We start from the raw sequence: 5,539 nt of genomic DNA on the forward strand, positions 1-5,539 counted from the left end.
ATCTCATCATCATCCAGTCTGTCTGGAATGACATGAAGAAACAGACAAATACTAAGACAGACTAAACGTTGATTTAATTTAGTTAACAGAAGTTAATTGCTAAATAAAATCTATTTGTGAAATTATCTTTACAACATTTGCACACACAAGTGCCTAAATCTGTACAGTACTGTAGCTTTGTAGGTAGTTTTCTTGAAGCGTCTTGGAGATGTTACAATACACAAATACTCAAAAACTGTATTCTCCTGCTTGTTCATAGAGTAGATAATTAAGATGATGCAACACAGTTCTTGATTTTTTTGCACTTTACTTAATCCTAGTTATTTCTTCTTTTTAAAAGAATTCTAAACAAGGAAAGGTTCTGTTGAAAAAGCTTAATGTAATTCTGTGATTTAAATGTACATAAAATATTTTACGAATAAAAACAGATGAATTCATTAAAAGGCATTTTGTGAAAGTTCATTATGGGACATTATAATATTTTTGATATTTTATCCCAAGCCCCTGTTAATTTCTGATCTCTTTTCATATGCGTTTACATAAATTAAGTTATAAGGACCATGATGACAACAAAAGGTGTGTATGAGCAGATTTATTTGTTAGTGTCTGATACTCACGGTAGATTTCCAGCACCACAGTGGCCTCCTGTGTATGTCCCTGTGCGTCGTTGGCCTGGCACCGGTAGATGCCAGCATCTTCTATTTTGGCATTATAGAGGGTGAGTCTGGAACGAACACCTTCATTGTGCAGGGCCACCCGCTGAGACGGGGCCATCCGCTCCCCCTGCGGGTTATACCAGTCCAGACTCACAGGCTCCCCAATCACTACAAACACACACACACACACACACACACACACACACACATACAATATGGTCATACAATGGTCATACAATACAGAAAAAAGTTTAGAGAACAACTTGACAATATTTTTTTTATAAAACACAGTTTTTTTTTAGAAATATGTTCTAATCTAAAGGGAAACAAATGCTTTTATGGACACGTTTCACTGCCATTCCATTTGGTGCCGCTGGTGGTGCAGAACTTCCCCTTTAAGGATATCTTTTAAGCCTCTGGTAGTGGCTCTCTTTGTCTCCCAAACACACACTGTGATAAACAAAACCCGTGATGTGCTTTGCCTTGCAGAGAGCAGCTGGCCGAACCCACACTTGGTACCAAGGTGCTTGGCGCTGTAAATCCTGCTCTGCTGGAAGGTCATAAAAAACATCAGCATGGTGCAGCACTTCTCCGCTCGAAGCATCAATCAGCCACACAACAGCGGTCTTCGGCTGCACTACGGGGGAGCGTGAGACTGTGGCTCCAGGTAGACGGGCAGGCCTGAGGATGCAACCGGCCCCGTGATGCAGCTCTGCCAAGGGAGAAACGCTGAGAGCGGGCAGGGGGTTATCAGTGAAGGAGCAGAGGCTGATCCGAGGGACGAGAGGGGTTCAAGGAGAGGACAAGATGGCATAATCTTAGACGCTGGACCCTGAAGGGGTTAGGATGAGATGTTAGGGGTTGAAGGGCTCAGGGACAAAGCTTAGCGCACTTCAATGGTCACGAAAACAAACTTCGTTGGATCTCCTATTTCACATTCATTTGTCTTCACTTGTGAATGGAGTTTAGTTACGTTTGGGAAGTGAAAGAGTTATGGTATGGCATAATGGTTAAAGATCTGGGCTAGCAGCCAAAAGACTGTAGGTTCAAGCTGTGCAAAGGGAGGGGGATCCATGAGCTATCAACACTATGCCCTTGAGCAAGACACTTGATCCACTTATCCCAGTAATAAGAGGACTGTCAGTCACTCTTAGGGTTGCATGAAATTGTAATAAAAAAAAAACTGACTTTGTAATATTTTGTTTTTCTGCAATATAAATTGTGATATAAAAATACAGGAATTTTCCCCAAATGACTTAACCCTTAAATGCATAATTGTTTTCTGCCTCATATTCACGATCTCAGCCATATTCTCAAAACTATCATTTTCAATGACTTCATATTCAATATTTTGATCACTGGCAGCTTATTCACCACATCCAGCATCAAATGACAGTGACATTTATATTTCATTGCGTATAGTAATTGCTCTGCAGTAAAGCCATTCAAACCAGTTCAATTTTTGCTGATGATATTCGTTTGTTTTATGCCTGGGGTAATTATGAGTGAAAGGTCACGTCATCATTGTGTATCAAACAGTGCCACCTTGAGGAAAAAAGATACATTGCACAAATTGATCAGATATGTAAATATAGTTGCCAGGAAAAAATACTTACACATTTACATACCTCGGGTCTCTAGCGACCCTATACACTTTTTTACAAAAAATGAATCAGAAAACTGGCATTCTTTTATATTTCACTATTTTTTTCTTATATTGTTTATGATGAATAGATTTAGGAATACTAAGAAAGTTGATGTCTAACTTTAAAAAATGAAGGAGGGAGAGGGTAGAGAATGATGTCCCGGGTCGCTAAAGACCCGAAGATACATTGCACAAATTGATCAGATATGTAAATATAGTTGCCAGGAAAAAATACTTACACATTTACATACCTCGGGTCTCTAGCGACCCTATACACTTTTTTACAAAAAATGAATCAGAAAACTGGCATTCTTTTATATTTCACTATTTTTTTCTTATATTGTTTATGATGAATAGATTTAGGAATACTAAGAAAGTTGATGTCTAACTTTAAAAAATGAAGGAGGGAGAGGGTAGAGAATGATGTCCCAGGTCGCTAAAGACCCAAGGTATGCATTTAAGGGTTAAAAAGCTATATTTGGGAAGAATGAATAATTCTAGAATAACTGACCCTTCGCAAAGGCTTGAGTTTTAAATCTAACATTTCTACTTTTTTTGACTCAATATAACTAAAATAACATGATTGCTATTATGATTATTACAAAAATAATAAAACATTAAGAACAAATTATACCATTGCACAGTAAAAAAACACTCACAAGTGACACACATGTAAATGAACACAGTGCTGCACTTTACTCTGAAACGGCAGGTTATATATTTAATTAAATCAAAGTCTTTGTGATATGACTAATGCATTAAGCCATTTCTCTGTAGGTAAAATAATCTGCTAAATCACCACTTTCTAGCAAAAACATGACTAGACTTTAGGCTGATCCACAATGACCTATTTCAAAAATCAGAGACAGAGTGTATACTGTGACCTGGTTATGTTTTCTAGTTCAGTATGCACTAAACAAAATAGGCTGGTATTATATATAATAGACTGAATTAAAGTGTAGGACAAGTCTTCTACAGTTATCCACCATTATGTGCTGTATTCACTCTTCTGGAGCAAATAACTTCCAAAACAACTAGCACCCAAATTAATCTGTCCTACTGAAGCCTAAAATAGAACTTTATAAATACATCAAACCAATACAGTTTCTCTCACACTCCCCTGCACATCCCAAAGCTATTTTTGAAGGTGAGCATGCTGGTTTGCCTCAGCTAGTTGACCTGAAGGTCTGCAGAGCATGTGTGCACCCTCCATATCACCAGATACATACCAGGTGTGCTAATCACCCGCAATCTGGCGGCCATCCAGCAGGGGTCAGCATGCATCACCCTGTTTAAAGCATGCTGTCAGGAAGTGCCTGGAGCTCAGTAGCAGAGCCCTGCAGCCTGACTACAACAGCTCAGCCATGTGGAAAACAAAAACAACATCTAGCTTCACAACAAAACCTGCCCAACATAATCTACCCCTGTGCACATGGATCTCCATACACGTTTCCTCCAGTACACTGTCCAAGCACAAACTTGCCTGCAGTGTGCCACCAGGTGTGCTAATCACCCGCAATCTGGCGGCCATCCAGCAGGGGTCAGCATGCATCACCCTGTTTAAAGCACGCTGTCAGGAAGTGCCTGGAGCTCAGTAGCAGAGCCCTGCAGCCTGACTACAACAGCTCAGCCATGTGGAAAACAAAAACAACATCTAGCTTCACAACAAAACCTGCCCAACATAATCTACCCCTGTGCACATGGATCTCCATACACGTTTCCTCCAGTACACTGTCCAAGCACAAACTTGCCTGCGGTTTACAGACAACACTTGACTGCTTTAGAATGATAAGGACCTTTGAGCAAGGGAATTTTAGATGCTTACACAAAGCTGGTGATCTAGAGGAGAAGGTTTCAAACTTTTTAATGGCAAGGACCCCCAAACATGACAATCCCATATATATTTTCACTGTGTGAGAAAAATATAAATTGTGTGTGTAGATTACCTTTCAAACGTTTGGGGATTTTTTTAATGTCTTTGAAATGTCTCTTATGCTCAACAAGGCTCATAAAAATACAGTAAAAACAGTAATATTGTGAGATGCTATTGCAATTTAAAATAACCATGTTCTAATTTAATTTATTTTAAAAGATATTTCTGTGATGGCAAAGCTGAATTTTCAGCAGTCTTCAGTGTCACATTATCATTTAGAAATCATTGTAAATTGTGGATTTGGTGCAAACATTTCTTATTATCTATGTTGAAAACAGTTGTGCTGCTTTTTGTTTTAAATATATATTTTTTCAGGATTCTTAGATGAATTAGGGGTTTGAAACAGAAATCTTTTTTTAACATTATACAGTGGGTATAGAAAAGATCCCTCCCCCTTTAAAATAATCACATTTTGTTGCTTTGCAACCTGAAATGAAGATGGGCACAGTTTTTGTTTTATCCAGCTGTATTTACTCAGTGCAACTTATATGCAACAAGGTATACCTTCGCATACCTTGTCAGTGTCGTGCGCTTGCTTAGCCCTTTGTTGTGATAAACAGTAAAGTGTGTTCCAGCACTAGCAAAAGACAGTGTAAAGAAATAATCTTTGAGAGAAGCAGTCAATCAGCGGAAGTTAAAAGCAGATAGTAAGTGTATTTATTTCTTGTCTCATTAGTGTTTAGCGCAGTTGTCGTTGCTAGGAAACGCTTGTTTTGTTTACTGTGTTGAGATGTGCTGAAGTTGCGTTTGGTCTCGTACTTTATCGCATACCTTGTCAGTGTCGTGCGCTTGCTCAGTCCTTTGATGTGATAATCAGTAAAGAGTGTTCAGCTGAATTCAATTTTCGTTTTGTGAAACGGGTATAAAAAAGCTTAGAATACCACGGCAGCCCTCTTGTGAAGCCCTCCTTGTGTGAAGACCGAAGAGTGTAAAGACCATCGACTCTACCGTGCGACTCCACCGGGCAGGGACACCGGCAAGGGACATAAGTATCTCTTTTGATTCATTCTCTTTTCTACTACTTGTTTCACTTTGGTTTTCAGTTTTTATAACCAATTCTTACTATGTGTTTCCAGATCCCTACTATCACTACCACTGGCAACCCACACATCACACACTGTAGGCAGCACAATCCTAACAACCTGCGCTCTTTGCCTATGTCTGCTAATACACTACTTTCTTTTTCTATTGGTCTCTGGAATTGCCAGTCTGCAGTAAACAAAGCAGATTTCATTACATCTATTGCTAATCATTTAAGACTAAACCTCATGGCCCTGACAGAGACCTGGATCAAACCAGAGGACA

Source organism: Sinocyclocheilus anshuiensis, unplaced genomic scaffold (genome assembly GCF_001515605.1).
Source record: "Sinocyclocheilus anshuiensis isolate Anshui unplaced genomic scaffold, SAMN03320099.WGS_v1.1 scaffold1979, whole genome shotgun sequence".
Lineage (NCBI taxonomy): Eukaryota > Metazoa > Chordata > Actinopteri > Cypriniformes > Cyprinidae > Sinocyclocheilus > Sinocyclocheilus anshuiensis.